Source organism: Aphelocoma coerulescens (genome assembly GCF_041296385.1).
Source record: "Aphelocoma coerulescens isolate FSJ_1873_10779 chromosome Z unlocalized genomic scaffold, UR_Acoe_1.0 ChrZ, whole genome shotgun sequence".
Classification (NCBI taxonomy): domain Eukaryota; kingdom Metazoa; phylum Chordata; class Aves; order Passeriformes; family Corvidae; genus Aphelocoma; species Aphelocoma coerulescens.
In genome coordinates this window covers 65,072,287-65,094,593 of record NW_027184085.1, presented here as the reverse complement: position 1 = coordinate 65,094,593, position 22,307 = coordinate 65,072,287, and the positions used below count along the sequence as shown (strand labels likewise).

The 22,307-nt window shown below is 36.7% G+C and overlaps 1 protein-coding gene across 1 annotated transcript in view; it reads left to right on the top strand.

The window, feature by feature from the left end:
- ADGRV1 (adhesion G protein-coupled receptor V1) overlaps positions 1-22,307 on the top strand; it is a 264,867-nt gene that overhangs the window by 142,372 nt on the left and 100,188 nt on the right. The window lies entirely within an intron of this gene.

Genomic DNA, 22,307 nt, shown 5'->3' with positions numbered 1-22,307 from the left:
AATGCTGATATGCACTGGTGTTATTACTGAGTTTGATAAATGTCAGATTCCAGTAGACAAGTCTGCTTACCAAAGGAAAAAAGGAGCACTTTATTTTTCAAACCTCTTAAATACTTATGTGTTATCTTCAAAATGTTGCAATATTCTACAGGATGCTCCTAACATTTAGCTCTGTATAACACAACAGTTGTTCCCTTTTCAGAGTTGGTGCCTAATTAGTTAATACAGCTCTACAAAACTGGAAACATTTTTTAAAAAGTAAAACCAAATAAATGTGAGTATTTCTCAGTCAGTAGTTCGTTGCCCACATAGTTCATAGTTGTATATGGGTTGCTCACTTGAAGCTTTATTCGTTTATAAACTGTTGCACTATTTGTGATGCTTACTGTATGTAATGATGTATTATTCATTATAAATAGAAATTTGAAGACGAGAACTAACCTGAGGAATTTTTAGTATAAAGAATCCCCTTGCCATTTGCTCCAGGAGATTACTTTCCTGCGTGAACTTTTCACTTAATGTTGTATCATATTACCCTTTCAAAATATTCAAAGTTGTTGTGGGTTGTTGATTGAGATATAGACACAACAGATGACTCCAGCTTTGGAAGTCATCACTTGCCATCAGTGATGAAAACGTAAGTGTTGTAGCTTCACTTGATTTATTTCATAATCCTGCACAAGAAGTTGTAGCAATGCTCTCCTAACATGCTAAATAATCCTAGGTATATCTGTTGCTTAGCAAATCTGATATATCATACAACCTTAGTCAAACACTGAGACAACACCAAACTATAAAAAATAAATGCTTTTTAAGACTTCATTTGTACTGTCCTAATTTTGAGTTGTTATTCAGGTAAAAAATTGAAGGATATAGTAGATAGCTTTCAACCAAGATCCAATATTATGCTTTCAAAACATCAGATGAATTTACTGCATTTATTTAAGGGGAGAGAAGCACAGTTTTTAAATGGTATTGAAGTTCTATGGAATAAAATAAATGAATAGGGTCCTTGCAATTTAATTTTCAGCATTTTTAATCTGAAGCAGATGAAGTTAGGATGTTATCTAAACTCAGGCTTGTCATTCTGCTTCCTAATATTCTTTCATGCCCACTTGTCAAGACTTTCAACTAAGCATTGTACCTTTTTTTCTTCAAATGAAAGAGACAAATTCATGAGGTTAAGAATATATTCTTGTTTGATAACTACCAAGTAATATGCTTTAAATAATCTAGTAAATTGTGAGTTGCCCTTTATTCACTAATTAAGTGAGTTTTCTTAAGATGGAACGAGATAGATGGATTAATTGTGGTAACTTTCCCAAAATTAGTTATTTTCTAGGTCACATTGTTGAACATAATTTTTAATATGGCCAATGCTTTCTAAGACCTGCAATACTTAGTGTAGTAACATCCTGTGACAGACAGCACCATTCTGGAAAGTCAAGTGTTGCTGATAAATTAGAAATATTAGAAACTCATCTCAGACTGTAAGTTTTCTTTTCCTTCCTATCCCAGCAAGAATTCCCTGCACATCAGATGGAAATCTGGAGACTCAAACATTTTTCTTGTAATTTGCTTTTAGCCTCTGTTCAGCTGTGTGGTCAGTTCTATAGCATGATGGCCCTCACTTTCTCAAAACCCATCAGATTAGTAGCAGTTGCTACACTCTCAGATGATACAGAATTTCGAAAACTAATTCTGACTCTTCAGCAGGTCTAGAAATCTGTTAATAATAAGGAAAAGTTCTGCAGAATCTACTTTATCATTTGAAAAAGCAAAAAAAGCATGTCCTCTGTATTCAGAGTTGACTTTCCTGTCCTAGAGGTACTGAGGTTTTTTCCTCACTAAACCCAAAGAAAGAACGAGTTTTTTGTTTATTTTAGAGGTTTGGGGATTGGTGTTCTGTGTTTCTTTGCTTTTCTTTCAGACTCTGTTGTTGGTATAGGTCATCACAGCACTTAGTGATTCTCAATTCACTTTGGGAATGGGAAACTGGTTCCCCTGTGTGATAAGATTGTCATAAATTTTGTCCTTGTCTTTATTTGTTACTGATGTTTTCACATTTCTGTATAAAATCATGAAAGTTGTAACTCCATGATTCTTGTCAGTGGACCACTTCTCTTTCTGTGCATTTTCTGGTGTTTCTTCTAAAAACAAATCAGTCTGTGAAATTTCCTTCTCTCATGTGCTTTTTTGGTCCAGTGCTTAGCAGCATTTGAGGTGACTTAAGGAGAACTATGAACAGAGAGTGACCCAAATACAGCTGCTGAGTAGGTGTACATCAGGGTAGAAATTAACTGGCTGTTAATAGCCAAATCACAGAACAGAATTAAAGAATAATTAGGATGAGAGGACCTCTAGAGATCATGTGGTCCAGCTTCTTGCCCAGTGCTCCCCATTCAAATGAGAGAATTCAGAGAGAGCTGTGTAGTTTAGATTTCATTCTGATCAGATAAGTATATGCTAGGAAGCAGCTTGCTTCTTGCGATTCTAGTGTTTCTGGGTGGATTTAAAATTCAAAATGGGATTTGGAGAGTTTTCTATTGATATCACTCAGATTGTTCCAAATTATAAATGGATCATAATTAAGCAATAGCTAAATGCTCTAAGTAGTCTAAATAATAGCAGGTATTTTTCAAAATGCTACATGTAGTGATTACACTTGGAGATGGGATTAAAGATAATTCTTATGGTTTAGCTCTGCAGATCATATTGTTGCCTGCTGAATGTTAGAAAACACTTTTATTGGGTTGATTTTGATGGTTCTAATGAATGTATTTATTGTATGAGCTATAATTCTGAGTGATATCTTCACTTTGGTTTCAGAGATATGTGCTTTTAACTTAAGTTTTATAGAATATAAAAACTTAGAGTTACCAGATACGTTAACTTTTTAATATTACTTTCTAAGCTGTTTTCAAACAGTTAAAGTGAAAAAAAAACCCCTTTCTCTATCAGTCTAATAAAATGGCCAGATTAGCTGTGTGGATGTATGTGTATCTGAGACTGAAATGCTGAAATGTTGTGCTAGAGGTTCTTCTTGAAAGCTGGTTTGACTAAAGGCAAGACTACTGTATATCTCTCACAGAATCCTTTAGAAGGCTAATCTCTACCTCCATTTAATTATCCAATCTGTTTCTCTATCACATGGCCTCTATTGATGTGATCACTTGTTCTCTCAAATTTAACTTTGATTTAGAATATGGATCAAGAGGTTTAATGTCAGGTTAATTCCTGCAAATGAAATCCCACTTCATGTAAAATGAAGATCTATTTGATATTTTGCTAGCTCATTTATCATGCTTTTTTTGAGTCTATTGTGATCAGAATATTTTATTTATTTTACATAGAAAAGTGAAGAAAAGCAACACAGTGTGGTACAATAAAAATAATCCTTTTGTTTATTAAAAAGCATCAAAAAGCAAACAAGTTAAAAGAAATTATTATATGCTTTATACATTGTGTTGAAGTTAATAATAGGATCAAGAATAACAGCTGAAAAGACTTCTGGTAAATCCAACTGTGTGCAGGAGAACCAAAGCTTTGTATGTGGCAGCGAAGTTATACTAGCTATGTGCTGCTGAAGTCTGTAAAGCCACCTTGCTATTCAGATTCTTTGTCAATAATTGCTCACAGAGAATGAAGACTACATTTCCTTATGCAGATCTTTGTTATAAACAACTACAGAAAGTTGTCAGCATGGTTACTAATTAATAAAATGTGAGTCGAGACCAAAATTAATTTTCCCATAAGTAAGCACAAATTTAGTCTATATCCTTCACGTATTCCACTAACAAAATTTTACAGTAAGCTGTGTTAGCATAGACTTCCCGCTTTGTCTTTTTTGGGTATCTTGATTGGAGAGAGATGGAGCTGCATGAACATGTCTCAGAAGCTTTACCTTTTCAGCAACTGTTGCAGTTGTAAGGGCTACACAAAAGCTGTCTTCAGTTCTGGGACCCTAACATCTCCAGGCTCCCTTCCTGCAGTGAGAAAGTCTTCCTCACCATGAGAAGAGCTGAGTTAGACTCCTGCTTTGAATAGTTTTGTGAGGGATGCTGTCCCTCTTCCTTGTCTACAGTAAGATTATGTTTGCCGCATTGAATTTAGCTTTTCTGAAGGGAATCTCTCCAGTTCTCTGTAGTGGTATCTTCATCCTGCTGGTATCAAAACAAAGCAGAACCTAATCAGCTTTTGGAGTGCTAAAGCATACAATCAGAAATGAGCAGTAGTCACAAAGTTGTCCAACAATAACAAGTATCTCCTTTCTCTGTTTAGTATGAATGAAGAAATTAAGGGGAAATTAAGGTAGCTTCTAAAATTTTATAAGAAGAAATATATAGTTTTGATCTAGATACCTAAAGATGGTGTAAATGTGTTGGATCAGTAATTTAAATGTTAAGTAATAAATTACGGGATAAAACATCAAGAATCAAATTACATATAAGAAACTTCTTTACTAAAAAGGTTAGTTACTAGACTAAATGAAAGTCACTGGTTTGAGTAATGGAGTCAATACATTTCTTTAGCTGTCCAGTTTTTTATCATTAAATCATCATTTAATTTCTTGAGAAATAACAGTGTAGAAATATGTAGAATTTAGAATTTCTTTCAAAATCACTGGCTTTAATTCCTTTCCAAAAATGCATATATTTGAAAACAGAAAAGAAATTCCTTTTTCTTGACTTAACAAAACAACAGAAAAATTTGTTTTGGTTGTTTGATATTGGTCTATTTTTCTAACTGGCATCATGGGGTCTAAATTATTACTTTCTTAAAGACTTAGATGATGAATGCTAAATTTTATTCATTTATAGCAAACTATGTGAAACTACATATGATAAACTATTTAGGTCATATGTGAAAGTTATTACATGTGGCAAAAACTCATTGTAGGTTTTCTCTTTGGGTTGATAATTATTGTGAAATTCCACATAATACCATCCTGGTTCAGTCAGTTGGCCAAATTGCAGTCATTTCCAAGACAAGAAAAGTACAATAGTAATCTTATATGACCACCTGATCTAATCAGAGGTACACAAATGTGGGATTTTTCTTACAGAATAGAAATTAAATGGTTAGGCTGCAGTTTCCATAAAAGTTAGTCTCACTCATTATTTCTGGCTTATTTATGTTTAGAATGTAATAAGAACTAAGAATAAGATGCTATTCAGTTGCTTGTATTGCCGGAAATGATGACAGTGCTAAATAGATTTTCTTTTTGTAAAAAGGTCCAATTACTCCATTATTAATGACATTATTTAAGTACTCATTAAATGTGACATTATTTAATGGGTTCATGTTAGTTTAAAACCTTCATTAAAGGATTGCTGTGGGGAGCTTTGTAATCTGGTATTTTTCCATCCTCCAGTGTTATATTTCCTACGATCCCTATGAATTTGGGAATTTTGTCATTTGAACTGTGAATGTGGGATCTCAGGTTGTTGATGAAGGTGAAGATTATGTAGATTTCAGATGATAGAAGAAACTGGAAACAATTAACCTTCATCAGTTTCCATCGTCCTCTTTGAAATTATTGTGTGATGTCATGGTGGTGTTTGTTTGTTTTGTGGGTCTTAATATCAGGTGGCAATTTCCTATCTTGGTTAGTATGTCCCATTAAATAGTACTAAGTTTCACAAGTGATCTGTGGCACAATACTATCCCAATGTGAGAAACAGGGCAACCAAGAACTTCTGCACTTAATTGTGAATGCATCTTCTACACTTTGTAGTTGTTAGGAACAAGCATCAACATACAGTTGGAATTGCTGTTATTCCCTTGATTTTGAACAACTGGTATTTTAATATCCTAGGATTATAGGGAAAAAAAGGCATTCATATCTAAAGCTGTTTTCTGTTGTAATTTTTTGTAGTTAGCATTCTAATTATATCTAAAATTAAATTGATAATGAAGATATTACCAAAAGATTTTTTCCAAAGCTTAGAAAATTTGTCCTCTGATAATTTTTTTTGAATTAAGAAGTAATTTTCATCTGCCTAAAGTTTTATGTTTCCAAAGAGAGAGTTTACACCTACAGTCAATAGTCAATTTCGGTCACTTTTTCACTTACTGTAAGTTACTTTTCAAGTATGCTCATTAATTTAATCAGGCCTGCTTAGGAATAAGTATCTCAAAATGTGAGAATCTAATTTTAGAATATGTTTCAGAACTGAGGTATCAATTATAGTACTGATGTTGGATGGATCTTGTATTAAGGATGCTTTGGGGATCTTCAGTGCATTGTCATTTCTCAGTGTCATGGGTTAGCAAGCATAGTCCCGGAAGTGATGTTCCTGCAAAGGGGTGCTTACAGCTTCCTCTGTGACCTGACAGTAATGAGTACTTTGGACCAAACCACTACACTCAGGGATTGTCATATGAGTGAAAATAAAGTATGAAAGTACAAAGTATGTAAAACTTTCCATAGTTTAAGAGTGTGTCTAAACTGTACCAGACTAAAAACTGACCTGTCTTTGGGTACACACATAGATACACATATATACATTCATGTGGAGATGTACATAGATATATAGATATACATACACATAGGAAAAGTTATGGAGAAAAGAGAGAGCAAAAGACAGAGACTAGCTAGACTGAATGTGTGCATATTTAAATAGATCTTTTATTTTATCTTTTTTATTACATTATTTCCAAATGGTGCCTCTCTTCCACCCTCTTGTTTTTAACTCATATTTCTTCCTGAAATCTCACCTGTTCAGGAGACTGCTTATTATTTTTGTAAAACCAGCTGGTTTTGAAGCATATCAGGTGTGTTCCAAGATGGATTTATATTGAAGAAATGTCATCTCCTGCCTCTCGTACATGTGATTACACATGCCATTGTTAATCTAGTGATTTAGCTTCTTATAAGCCCTCCAGATTCATGAGGCGCAGACCATTTTCCTCTGAATTCTCCTACTGTGATTCAGAGGCCAAATAACCCTACTATTACCTTTGCCAGGCAAAATACAAAAGTATGTTTTTTTCCACTGTAGCTAGTGGAATTTTCATTGTTTTCTGTTCTTCAGTCTTGATCAGCTACTGCTTAACAAGGGCTCGTATCACCCTTGTGCTCGTTAAAGCCATCTCTCCATCCCCTCCTGTTTCCCACTCTTGTTACACTGAAATACTGTATTTGTTTGATTCCTTCTTTCCTTTGTCCTTCAGCAGTCTCTCCATCTAAGCCCACTCCAATCCTTCATTGACCATTACCATCCGTGACCTCTTCATATCTAGCCCTTATCTCTGAGGGAATGCTGGATGCTGTGAATTTACTTTCTGCTGGTTTCTCAAACAAGTCTTTCTCCTTCTGTTACTTCCCCGCAGCTCCTGTTATTCCCCACAGTAATCTCAATATTGCACTTCTTGCATTTAGCTAAGCCAATTAACTCTGCCATCTCCTTTTTATTTAAACAGTAGCCCTTTCTTTAAACTCTTTAAATTCTGGTCACCAGTTGTTACTGGACACTGTAATCGCATTCTTTCATTCTGTGGGACTCCTTTTAATGTGCTCAAATACCTTAACACAAATACCTTCACTGTGGTGTTGAACATGAGAAACTTGTCTTCTCCATTCCCATGCAACATTACTGCAGGATGCCATTCAGGTCCAAACTCAGCTTTTGTCTTGTGGTAAACAAGTCCTCTTCTTTGAATTGTCTCATTGGTTTGCATTAATTGTGCATATGAATGTTCCATACACAGTTCAGGCATGATTTGAATACCTAATAAACTCTGATGAGTTAATATTAGAATGTCATGTAGTTTAAATTGATACACTGCAGGCAGGAGCAGTAGGGTAGAAGTTGGTTGAGACCTGAAGAGCAATCAGACTCGGAAATTTGAAAATAGTAAACAGTAGGAGTTTGAAGAGAGAGGATCAGCCAGTCATCTTTCCCCTAACTCTTCTACATTCAAATGTTTCTTTTTTCAGAACTTTTTTTCCTCTTAACTGTCACATTTGTTGTGGGAAAACATGAGGGAATGAGTAAGTTTTAACAGAACTAATACAACTTTCAGTTCTTTTTTAGAAGCTGTGAAGTTAAACACCAGAAGAGCTTAAAATAATAAATACTGTGTTTTCTGTTAATTTAACCTGCTTGCTTTTGATTATGAACCTTGTAGAAGTTTTAAAAATTTGAACACACTGATTTTGCTCATTCAGTTCTTTGTTTAACCATATATCATACTGGTGACTTAAATAATATCGTCTGTTGATCGACATGGCTATGACTTAACAGAATTTTTTTATCTCAACTGCATAACCTTTAAAAATAGGGGCAGATAAAATATGCAATCTAAGCCTAGAACTCTAGATAATGTATACCCAGGTACTTGCTGTAAAGCAGGTCCTGACGTCTAATTTCTGAGCTGTATTATGTATTCTGACCTTTATTATGAAGTTTAATTTTTTTATAATGCTTTGCTTTATTAAAACACAGTAAAAGGCAGAGAGCTCAAAGATCCCACTAATTAGACCTGGTTTGGGCTTGAGAACTGGACAGCTGTGCTAGTCTAGCATTCAACTCAAACCAATTAATTCTACCCAGAGGCAAGACTTATTTGTGTCCATCTAGACAAGATGTAACTTTTCTTCCAAGCACCAGGTAGTATTTGTGTACTACTGAATTGCACTGCTGGGACATAATGGCCTTGCCTGTCAGGGACCCATGTGCTGAACACCTTAGCAAGTGTGCCTGTGTCATTAATACACTTTGACTCAAGTTTTGACATTCAGATTAGCAGTGTGGTGCATTGTGTACATTCTGCTCAGTCTCACATACTTTTTTGCCTGTTCTGCACTAGCCTCCACCTTTGATTCTCATTGTCTACAGAACTACACACAATTCATTTTTCCATTGGTAACAAAAAATTAGCAAGTTACATTATTACTTAGTAAATCAGATTGGACAATTTGATACTTAGGAAGGATCTAATGCCCTGTCCTAGGTATATGATGACATCCTTCTGTGCGAAATTTGACAATATTTACAAATAACAGCAGCTTGGAAAGAAATAAAACAACATATACTAATGACATTACCAATATCAGGAATTCATAATTTCTAAACTGTTGAGCCTCATTTATAGCAAATTGGGCTACTTCCCAATTTAATGTACAGTGAGACAGAAAAAAAAAGAGTATCTCTATCTATCACTATATTTGATGTTCTTATCTCAAGGTGTTTTAACAGTGAGATATAAAAGTCTATGTATTTTTGTGTATATGTTTGTATAGCTGAAATAAGAGTCATACTTGCAGTGTGTTTTTCCTTTTTGGTGGTTTTCTTTTCTATGTACTGTACTGGCTGTGGTCAAGATGAAGTTAATGTTCTTGATAAAAGACTCTATAGTGCAGTGTTGATAAAAAGCCAGTGTTCTGGCTGTTTCTGAAAAGGTCTTGTGTCATGGCTTTCTATTTTTCCCACTGCCTCCATGGCTAGTAGGCTGGTTGTGGGGAAGCATCTAGGAAGGGACACAGCGGAAACAACTGACCGCAGGTGGCCAAAGGGATATTCAGTACCTTGTAACACCATATTTACAGATATAAACTGAGGGACACGGCTTAGCCTTGCTTGGAGACTGGCCGGGCATCTTTCAGGTTGTGGGAAGTGATGCATGATTGCTTTTTTATGATTTGTTTGATTCCCTTTCCTTTGCTTACAAAATTGTCTTTATCATGATTAATTTTTCATTTGTATGAATATTATTCAGATTGCTTTAAAATCACCTAGTTAAAAGATAAGGAGGAAAGTATTTTAAAAATCTATACTAATTTTATAATTTTTATTCTTTTAATTTTTCTACCATCTTGCAGTAGATATTTTGGTTAAAGAAAAACTATTTTTTAGGAAGAAGAGCAGCATAATAGTACGGTTGTCTTTCTAAACACAGAGCTATAACATCACTGAAATTCTGCAGGAACAAACATTTGTCCTACAGAACTATTCCTGACAAAATAATAATTATCTTCTGGTGTCAAGCATATTATATTTCCTTTCTAGAAGTAAACAGTCTTCCTAGTGAAATTATAATGAAGACTGTGAATGTGTTTTATATATGCGATAAGTACTCTGACTAATGCTTTAATTTTTAGAAAAAAGGACTAAAAACTACCCTAATAAATTCATTATTATCATGTTTATGATTAATTTTTTATGTATCAGTGAATAAATGTACCTAAATACAGCTTTTTGAAATAACTTCAACAGAATTTTCTCACCAGATCTTTGACCAGTCACATTTGGACATGCACTTTGCAATACCCAGAAATATATTTTATATTTTAGTAAAGAAATCTGTAGTTTAGCAGTAAAGGCCACACACTTCTTTTTATATTTCTGGAGTTTCAGATATTACACCAATGCCTCAATTTCCCTCAGTCTTCCTCTGCCCAAGGGTTATGAAATCTCTTCTCTGAATCACACTTACTTACAATGCAGGTGTTTCTTCTTGTTTTTCAAGGTCTACTTCTGCCTGAAAAGTAGAATACATGTAATTGTCCAGGACCTTTTTTCTCACCTTTATTAGTATTTTTACCTTTACTTTGCCTTGTTTAAATGGCTGTAAAGTTAACAAAATTATGGTTTTTACTTGATGTAGTACAAGACGACAGAAATAAATTGCCATTCTGTTTTGCAAACTTGTCTATCAAAATATGGAATAGCAAAAACCTCAAATATATATCATATATAATAGGCAGATTTTCCTCATTAGTTTTGAAACCTGCAAATAATTGCATAACTGCTTGATAAACATAGACTTAAAATGAACATAATGTTGATTTAGGAATTAGATTAACAATAAGCCTTGCAGAGTATTTGAGGGAAAAAAATCTCATTATTTTTTTTTCTTAATTTCTGGGTATTCATCTTCACTAAAAAATTTGAGCAGGTAGACATTTTCTGAAAACTCATTGTTTTATATTTAAAATTAAAAACTTTGATTTATTTCTAGCCAAAGTTACAGGGAAAGAGAAGAATTGAGCCTAAACCTGGCTCTATTAAGCATTATTAAAAAATTTAAAGCTGAATCTGGAAAGACTGTCAGGAACCCTGTGCAGGAGGCAGAGGCTTGTTGGTTGAGGTGCCCCTTTGGGATAAAGAATAGCTCAGCAGACAGGTAAATCTGAGCTGTAGCTCCTGTTCTCACGCTTTTACTCTCATTTGCTCTCTGAAAGCACTTCACATGGTCTTTACGTTGGTACTATTTTGAAATACAATTTTTTTAACTTATTTTTGCCTTTTCATCAAAAAAGGTGGGGATTTTTTAATGAGTTCTACATAAAAGTCGGTCTGTTTAATGACTGTTTCTTACCTACAAATGCAAGAGAAGTTTAGAAATTATCAAGATGCTTCTTTGACAGTGTATTATCAGCTGTTAATTTTGCCAGATGGTTTTAAGTGAATTTTTCTGATTCATTCTTTGCATGTGTATTGTCATTAGTATATGAGGAAATTTTTTTGGCAGAGATGTCCACATTTGATAAGATAGCACGCATGTTAAAGGGATATTAGAAGCAGGTAAACCTGGAAAGAAAGCTTGTACTGCACTGCAACATGCTGTGCTAACATACCAAAATTTGTGAGAGATATGAGTTTTTGTTACCCAGAAAAAGTTGTGCTGGGGTTCTTGTTTAAAGAAGAACCTACAGACATAATTTTTTAATGCTTAATTTTTCTTTCTCATCTCAGATTCAAAATTTTTCAAATTTTTTAATTCAGCATGTACTGCTGAGATACTGTGATCTGATATTGACTTGTTTCTTTTTTCTTAAACTTCTAGCATATATGCCTCAGACTTATGTTTTCATGGATCTTCATATGTCTTCGTCTAGTTATTTTCTTTCCTTTAAAAATTACAACAACAAGAACAAGAACAAAAAAATCCAACCTCACCCCCCCCCCAAAAAACCAAAACCAAACCAAACAAACAAACAAAAAAAACCAAAACCAAAACAAAACAACCCCAGGGTGTACCAGGTTGTGTAAATGTGAGGCAATAAGGTTCAGCGTGTGTGTGCCAATGTCTGTAAAGAGAAGCTGCCCCACCTTAAGCCTCAAGCAGTATTCGCCTGCCAGCATCACTAGGATTTAGCATACCAGGTCCTGTTTATTCAAACTGTTGCCACAGGAGCTAGTATTTCAGCCGTGTTTGCCATAGAACGTGCCAGTTTTCAACTTATCTCGCTTTCCATTCCAGGTATTACAATGGTAGAAGGACTTTGTCAACAGCATTCCCTGGTTTTATCAAACAAACTGTGCCTTTGAGAGAGGTGCAGCAGTAAAGATGCTAATGTCCCAGTGCTGCTATTGTAACTGCTGCCCTTTTGATTTTTCTTTCCTCTTCCCCATGTACATATCAATAAGCAGGTTCATTTTTATAACCAGCCTTTGTCCACGCAAGGATTTTTGAATGTTGTTGATAGTTATACATAGCCAATTCCCTAAGAGTGAAACTGTAATGTAGAGATACAGTTCCACATAAATTACGCATCCTAACCTGAGATGTTTTGGCATGCTCTGTTCTCAGTATGAATAAAGATGGCTCATTTAATCTTGGAACCTGACTACCAGGCTATAGGCTAGTCTGGGTGGGAGGCTCTCTCCACTTCACTTTTTGATGCTGTGCCAGCTTGAAAAAATTGCATCAGAATTCCTTAGGTCAAAGTGAGGGAGCAAGAGGGAGCATGACTGAGGCTAAATGCACCTATTTAGAAGAGGGGAGATCCCAGTTCTGATTTCTACTCAAAAGACTGCATGAAAGCCTTATTTTAAAGAGTAATTGGAGTTCAGAGATTTGTGTCTGTCCTTCACACCAACCCCACGGGTTGAGGAGGGCATGGATCACAAACCGTTCCACTTCCTAAAGGATCTTGCAACCACTGACTGGTTATAGAAAAGAAGGTCATTGCTACCATCTGAAAATTTGTGGGTTTTTAAGAAATAAGTCTTCTGCCAAGTACAGAAGAAAATGTCCATCTGTGAATCCTAATCAATTCCTGAATACATTATATAAAATCATGGAATCATAGAGAGCTAGGGGTTGGAAGGGACCTTAAAGATCATCTAGTACCAATCCCTGCTGCCATGGGCAGGGACACTGCTGACTAGATCAGTTTACTCAAGGCATTATCCAAACTGGCCTTGAACACTTCCAGGTATTGGGCATCCACAACCTCCCTGGGCAACAATATCACACAACCCTCACGGTGAAAAATTTCTTCCTAATATGTAAGCTAAATTTCCCCTTTTTCAGTTTGTACTCATTAATCCTTGTCCTATCCCTACAGTTCCTGATGATGAGTCCCTCTCCAGCTTTCCTGTAGACCCCCCTCAGTTATTGGAAAGTTGCTGTGAGGTTTCCATATAACCTTTCCTTCTCCAGGCTGAACAGCCATAACGATCTCAACCTGTCTTCATAGGAGAGATGCTCCGGTCCTCTTATCAACTTCTTGGCCCTCCTCTGGACTTGCTCCAACAGTTCCATGTCCTCCTTCTGTTGGGACACCAGAACTGTACACAGCACTCCAGATGGGGCCCCACAAGAGCAGAGCAGAGGGGCAAAAGCACCTCCTTTGCCCTGCTGGCCACGCTCCTTTGAGTGCAGCCCAGAACACGTTTGGCTCGCTGGGCTGCAAGCGCACGCTGCCGGCTCATGTTGAGTTTTCATCAACCATCACCACCAAGTCTTTCTCCTCAGGGCTGCTCTCAGTCACTTCTCTGCCCAACCTGCGGGTGTGTTTGGGATTGCCATGGCCCAAGTGTAGGACCTTGCACTTTGCTTTGTTGAACTCCATGAGGTTTGCACAGGCCCACGTCTCAAGTGTGTCAAGGTCCCTCTGGATGGCATCACTTCCCTGCAGCGTGTCAACTGCAACACACAGCTTGGTGTCACACCAGCAAACTTGCTGAGGGTGGTCTCAGTATCACTGTCCTTGTCACCAACAAAAATTATGAACCGTATCAGCCCCTGTACCAACCCCAGTTCTGACCTCTTAGGAACACTGCTCATCACTGGTCTCCATGTGGACAATCAGTCATTGACCACAACTCTCTGTGAGGCCATCTGGACAGTTTTTCATCCACCCAGTGGTCCATCCACCAAATCCCTGTCTCTTCAACGTAGAGACAGGGATGTCATGTGGAACAGTGTCAAACACTTCGCATAAGTCCAGGTAGACAATGGCAGTTGCTCTGCTCCATCCATCAGCACTGTAGCCCATTATAGAAGGTCACCAATATTAACCCTTGTAAAGCCATGATGGCTGTTACCATCCACCTCTTTGTTTTCTATGTGCCTTAGCATAGTTTTCATGAGAATCGACTGGTCTGTACTTCCCCAGTCCTTGCACTTTCTCCTTTATAAAAATGAGGGTTAGATTTCCCTTCTTCCAATCATTGGGAGCTTCACCTGGTTACCACAAGTTAAAAAAACAGATGGGTAGTGGCTTAGCAATTTAGTCTACTAATTCTCTCAGGACACACAGATGATCTTATCAGGTCCCGTGGACTTGATAATAGACCTAATAATATCTGATAATATAAACACCTTCCTACAACTCTGAACTGCAAGCCTAACTCTGATAATAGATGAGTTTTCATAGAGATTTCTCCCTTCCATGTTTCCTATTGATAGAGATTACGCTATGTGCAGTCTGTGCTCAAAATGCTGGGGCCTGTGAAGTGCATTCATTGGAGACTGTGGCAGTGATGAGACCAAGGCCCACCCCAGCATGGGCTGGAATGCACCAAAGTGTGTTCTTGTCTCTTGATTGTCCACCTTGGAGAACCATTTTTAGCGTGTCTGGTTGGAGCTATCTTCCCAACAGAGAGGTCAGACACCTATTTCAAATTAGGCACCCAGCAGAAGATCCAGTCAGCTATACCTTAGGGCTGGAATCTGGTTCTTAGGTTTTAATGTTACATTGCCTGCTTAAGATCACGCATGGTAGTTATGGTGATATTGGGCATTTGCTGAGCTCCTAGACCTCAGACTAGCATCTTAACTATACTTTCCCCATAACACAGAGCATTAATTGCATTTGAAAGCCTGCCTTTTCCAACTCTGGTGAACATTTAAAGAGAGTAATGAAGCCTAGTTTTTTGAATGTTTGCCAGTAGTCTCTATGACATGCAATAATAGCTTCAATAGTTTATAAAATACTAGTAATGTTATAGCACATTCTGTAGGTTTCTTAAATATAGACTGTGTTGAGATACCTTGATAATTTTGAAGCTTTTTGTTTTTCATATATACTTGCTTTTGTCTTTAAAATTTAAATTGACAATCTCAGTTAATTTGCAGTGGGACTTTTACTTTCTTGTGCAAATGATTGAGTCTACCGTTAGCATAACTCAGATATGGTCAAGTCTCCTCAACTCCCTCTCCCAAACAATATTAAGCTGTTAAAAAAAAAAAAAAATTGCTGCATACACAGAAATACCTGTGTTCATGTATTTCAGTAGCTATTTTTTATATTATGAGATCAGAACCAACTTCATCCCTTAAACAACAGTAATTAAGCTCTAGAAAGTGTTAAATAATTTAAAGTAAAATTAACTTTCTAGAATTCAGTCAAGGTTTCATTCTCTCAGCTAAAAAGAAGATTGTGAATCATCTCTTCACCCCAGATTGTGACCTAAACCAGTAGCACTTTTTGATAGAACAAAAAATCCTAGATATGCAGATCATTCAGTTCTGTATGCTGTGTGTAGCTGTTTAATCTTTTGAGGCCATCACATAGCATTGTGATATATTAATGTTAAAATATCAAAAATAAGATAACATTATGCTATAAAATCAAGCAACTTATGAAAGTGAAAACAGTCACTTAACTTTCTCTCATAAAGATGTACTTTCTTCGAAAAAAAGAATTAAGTTATTGAAAAAATAATTCCATGGAGAAAATAAGCAAAAAACCAAGGAGGAGTAGTGTTTCCTTCTGACTGAAATGAGTATAGAGTAATAGAATTATTTAGGATGGACAACACATGTAAGGTCAAGTCCTACCATTAACCCAGCACAAGTCCACCACTAAACCATGTCCCCAGGTGCCATATCTACATGTCTTGTAAATACCTCCAGGGATGGTGACTCCACCACATCCCTGTGCAGCCCTTTCTAGAGCTTGACAACACTTTCAGTGAAGAAATTTTTCCTATTAGTGTAAATGCCCCCTGGAAACTTGAGGACATTTCCTCTTGTCTTGTCACTTGTTACCTGGGAGGAGAGACCAATCCCCACCTGGTTACAAGCCCCTTTTTAGGCATCTGTAGAGACTGACAAGGTTCCATCTGAGCATTCTTTTCTCCAGGCTGAGCCTCACCAACTCCCTCAGCCACTCCTTATCAGACCTGTGCTCCAATCCCTTCACCAGCTCAGTTTTTCTTCTCTGGACTCACTCTGGTACCTGAATGTCTTTCTTTCAGTGAAGAACACAGGATTTGAGGTGTGGCCTCACCAGTCCTGAGTACAAGGGAGACAGTCGCTGTTCACACTGTTGCTGATCCAAGTCAGGATGCCACTGGTCTTCTTGGCCACCTGGACACAGCTCGCTCATGTTTAGATGCTGTCAGCCAGCATATCCAGGTTCTTTTATACTGAGCAGCTTTCCAGTTACTCTGCCCCAGACTGTAGATCTACATGGGGTTGTAGGACCTGGCAACTGCTCTTGTTGAACTTCATACTGTTGGTGTTGGCCTATCAACCCAGCCTGTCCAGGTCCCTCTGTAGAGCCTTCCTGCCCTCCAGCAGATCAACATTCCCATGCAACTTGATGTAATTCACAAATTGCCTGAGGGTGCATTTGATCCCCTAGTCCAGATTATTGATAAAGACATTAAAGGCACTTGGTCCCAGTGGATGGAACTCCATTCACCACTACCCTTTGGGCCTGGCCATCCGGGCAGTGTTTCAGTCAGTGAACAGGACACTGGTCTCCTTAGCTTCAGTTCCACAGCTATCTCTCCCAAAACCTGTGCTTTCAGCCAGATTTCCTGTTCTGCCTCCACAGAGGGTATCTTTCCACACCTTTTCCTTTACTGTGTTTTCCTTAACACTCCTTTTTCTGTACTGCCAATCTACTTAGCATGAGTCCCATATGTTCACCATGTAATGGGTACACCATGGATCAAAAGCAAACATTTTATTATGGTCCTGGTTTGAAAATAACGTAGTAATAATATAAAAAAAATGAATTATCTAATATGAAAACCAAGCAGATTTTCCTTTATTTATTATGTATGACAGGAACTATGGCTGTTGGCAGGAAGAGAGAGTGTTACTGAATCAAACTGTGTTAGCAAAAATTAAATATAAATACTTGGAATTGCAATCCCAGAGTGTTCAAAAAATTGTTTGCAGGTAGCCTCCTAAAGTTTCTACTTCTGATATCCAGAATAGTTCCTAAACCTACTTCACTTCAGACCTTTGATTTGACAAAATTCATATTGTTTCCCTTCTGCTGTGTGCCAGGCAATCATATATAGAGGTTCTTCAATTTTTGTTTTGATTTTATTTTTATAATACTGCTGCTTGAGGGAGGTCCATTCCAATCCCTTGAGTACCACTTATATACCACTTCTGCCTCAACCATTGTAGCACAGGAGCCTGAGTGACAGCTGATGGCACACTTTGCTTTAATTATGAGCATGGCTATCTGAATACAGAGTACATTTATCTCTGTGAAATTTTCCTTGACCTGCATGGTGTTTCCAAGCTGCCTGTCTTGCATACATTTATCGAGTGAACAGCTGAGCTTTAGGATGGCTTTTCTCTTTCAAAGTGAAGAAAAACCTGTTTAGGACTATCATATACTGCTCAGTAGAGGGGATATGCTCAATTTTTCTGACACTATGTAGCAATAAGCTGATTAGATTTATCAAATATATTTGATACAAACATAGACATAGTAGTTTAATAATTTCTTGATATGTTAGTTGGTCTTGCTGAAGAATGAAAGTAGAACATGCTCCTGTTCGGGTTTCTTTAAAAAAAAAACCTGTAAAAATCCAGGAAAAACATGGTCTAAGATAGCAGCAACTTGTTGAAAATGGTAGCTTAAGTTGCTTCCTGAAATCTGTATTTCATTGACTTATGATGAATCATTCATCAATAATTATATATTTAATTGGGAATGTTGAAATTGAATGGTGCCTATGCTTTTCCTGCAAAGCATACAGTATCTCAAAGCAGACTTTGTACACTTTTTTAGTAGAGGGAGTATCAGAAAATGTGGCACTTAGTTCTGCAAATCAGTTACCTGTTGGCTTACCACAGAGTCTGGCTTTCTGCACAGTTATACTCCAGTCATAAGGAGTAATATCAAGATGAATCCATTAATTTTTTGCAGGGATGCTTGAAAAGATCATTTGGCATGATATAGCTGCCTCCACTCATTCTGATAACTGAATAGGAACCAGATGCAGTTTCTATACAGAAATACAGAAAACAGGAAAAGATAGCTAGAAATAGCTGATGGTGAAAACTCGAGTAGACTTAGAACATATGTTAGCTTAAAATCATTATTTTTGCAACTTTTATCCTTTCTCTAGCATATAGGTACAATCCCATGCATTTATTTAAGTTATCCCCACAGTTTTATATTAATAAATGTAAGGATAGTAAAATACACACAAATACATATGCATATCAAATAAATAAACCAGTGAAGGACGGTTTAAGCTCTTCACAGTTCTCTGGTAATAGATCCATCATGCAGGATTTGCTGCTGAAGTCAAGGGGGTGACTCATACAGGGAAATAAGGCAGAAAATCTGGCCCTAATTGACTTCAGATTGGACTTTCCTGGATTGAAATACTTGTAATTGCACAGTGGTAGTGTAGCTTTAAAATTGTCATGTAAAATTGCATATGAACTGACTCATGATGTGACTAGCAGAAGTTTAAAGTAAAATATTTATTTAATTATTTAAAGAAAAAGAGTTTGAACTCTAGTTAAAGTTTGAAAGAGTTCTTTAAAGCTGAGAGTTGCTCGTTGGAACCCCACAGTTGTGACTTGGTCATTTCGATGTTGCTCCCGTTGGACTGCATTTCTACTGCATGATAGCATAAGTTGTATTTAGCTTAAGAATTTGTTTAAGGAATTTTTTTTTTCCAGTGATGTCAGTTTTCATACAACTGACATGTGCAGCTGAAGTGTCTCTCCTTCTCTAAGTTTAAGCTGTTCTACTCTGCATAAAATGTTTTGCAGCTCATTGTTGGTATATTAACTAGATGAATTAGTGCTATTTACTGAGAAAGAGCAAGATATTTGTACCTTTGACTGTTGTGTCCTAGCTGAACATCTACTAGGTTATTAAATATTCCACGGGTGGGATTCACTTATCTTTGAATAGATTTTACTTTCTTGCCAGCTGTAGTTTAAGTATTTATTTCAGCAAGCAAGAATGGAAAATTCCTGCATGTGGAATTTTCCAGAAGTGGGGATTATAATTGTTAGCACTCTTTTTCTCCAATCAGAAATAGTAAATTAAATCCATTTTTGAGGATTAGGTGTGATAACATTGGTGACTGTGATAAACAGAAGTACTAAACTGTTAACAGCAGTATGTTTCAACTTATTTTTCACTAATGAGAAAAGCCTGATCTTTCCATGAAGGTGAACTTCTTGTGATCAGTTGTGATGTTGATGTTTTGGAGTTGCAAGCACAATTTTAATTATCCAACATGGAAAGTAATTTGCTATGTTTGATTTCTGGGTAATGTGCCTCAAAGTGTTAGGCTTTGGGGACCAAAGGCAAATGCAGGCTGTGCTGTAGACTAAATGTATTTATTTTTTCAATCCCTTTAATAGCATCATTTTGTTGTCAAACATATCTAAGTTGTTCTTGCAATTCTGTCCCTGGTGCTTTTGATGAAACTTAATATGTCTAAGCCATAGTCTTAGATTTACAGATTAAATACAAAGAGTGAGAATTTTCCCATGTTTGGGCAGATAGAAGCAGGAATCTGCAAACAAAACATGAGTATATTCAGGCTGCCATCACTACTAAATATGTTCTCTGGTACTTTAATGCTTTTGAGAATGTGATATATGCCTGTTACTTGGCATTCTCACAAACAAGGCAAAGTTCTAGAAGGACATTGTTTTTTACTTTAAACTTCTACTATTGTCACAGTAATGCTTTTGCTCCTTGGGAAAGAAGTTAGCTAATCTTAGAGTGGGTCAAACAAACAGGCCCCACCTTAGACCTTAGAGCCTCACCTATGTGTCATACTTCCATTGCAAGCACCACAGAGAGAGGTAAAAATCGGGCATGAAGTAATTTCTGCAGTCATGAATATTTCAGTTCTCAAAAGAAAAACCAAAAATTATTAAAAAGAGCATCTTAGGTAATTGTTCACAGGCAAAGAGGTTGGAAACTGTGCACTTGCCTTTATGAACATTATTAGTAAATATAGGTGTGTGCCAGCGTCTCCAGACCCAAACATTCTCGTTCAGCAAGTACGTGGTATGGGCAAGTCACCTTTGTACCTTTCCAGAGTTCAAGCTAAGGTCTGCTTTGTGTTCAGTCTTATTGTGTTTCCTGGGAAACAGAAACAGTGTAGAATAATAGTATTTTCCTAAACAGCTGGTAATATCGTGATTGATGGCAAAGTACATTGTATGCCCATTATGTTGTTTTTCCTTGGCTCTGTATAAGCACCATTCAAGGGGTTTTTTTACTTTTCAAACACCAAGTAACTCTTTCTGCTGGAAGTCAGGAGAAATGTAGGAAATCATTTTCACTAAGCTCACACAGAATTCCATTTTGACTTCTCTTCCAAAAATATGCCACCAGTCCTTCTTGTGTGGTTGGCAGGTGCTGCCTTACCTGTATTCCTTATGCGATCCTGGCTTCAAAAAGAATATGAAGACAAGAATATAACTGGCAAGAATAAATTAGAAGGAAATTGTACTTTCCTGCTTTATTCACACAAACAAGCAGAGGTGGAGGGATTTTTATTTTTTTTTTTTTTAATTTACTAGGGTAATTAAAAAGAGTGCTGTGTTTTGAATTTTATCAGACCATTATTCAGTGAATTTTTGGTCATGCTTGAAGAACTTTTATCATTTTAGAAGAGATTAGAAATTAGCTGATTGTTCGCACTGTTAAAACAATGAAACAACCAGAGAAAGAAGGATGCGTCTACTCCATAAACTGAAATTTTGATTATGTATAAAACCTATCTATACTTGAAAAAAGTTTGCTTGTGTTATGTATTTATTCAGGATTAGTAAAACCAGAAAATCACTGTGAAAATCAGAGATTTAAAGCAGTGAAATAGTGATTAACAGCAATGGAATAGAAGAGATTAAAAGTCAGATAATGATACAGTATGTGAGTGTTTTTTTTGGAAGAGAATATCTTTCTGTCAGTCAGCCTGGAAGAGAAAGAGAGGAATTAGAGATACATGGGGACAAGCACGAGACAGCAGTTAGCATTTGTGGCATAATAATTAAAGGCATAACTGGACAGTAAACTGAGTTTTGCTTAAATCCCTTCTGGTCCCTCAGTCTAGTACCACAGATTTTTAGATGGAGGAGCACCTGTGTACTTTGGCTTTTCTTGTGTTGTGGGATAACTAGAACCTATCTGCTCAAGGAGATTGACCCATGTAAATGGCTGTTAGCTCACAACAGGTTCTGTGTTGGATATGTGACACAGGCGCTGTGGTACCCTTGAGTACCAATTCTGCAGAATAAGAGCAGCACTGCTTAATTATCTCCAGAAGACATTAAGACATTTCTAGGTTAAAAGGAGGGCTCTCTGGAAAGAAATTTAGTTAATCATTTTCTCATCAAAATGCTGTGCCCAAAATTTTAGTCAAAGTTTCTAATGGGTAGGAAGTTTTGTTGGCTCAAACCAGCCATTGTTGGAAATCTAGAGCTAACAAACTCTATAGAAAGTATCTTTATGGCAAGATCTCTGATGTTTATCTATTGGACTGAGATCATATACTAAAAGATGATGTACACTGTAGTTTTTTAAGGTGCTTTCCTCAGACAGGTAAAGAAAAATAATAAAAAAAAATACTCAACATCCTAAGTCTACAGAGCTGTAGAGAGCCAAGCAGCATTGAAACAAGACAGCCATACCTGAGCCTTCCAGACTGAAGTTGCTAAGCAAGGGGAACTCATCAGGTAGGAGCACCAATGGTGACAACACTGGCCACCAATATGCATCACTTCTCAGCTCTCTCTCTGAGATTCTTACCTTATGATGTGTGACCATTCCTTCCACTGAGCCTAGTTAATCTATCAATCAATCAGTCAATCCCTGCTCTACTTACATG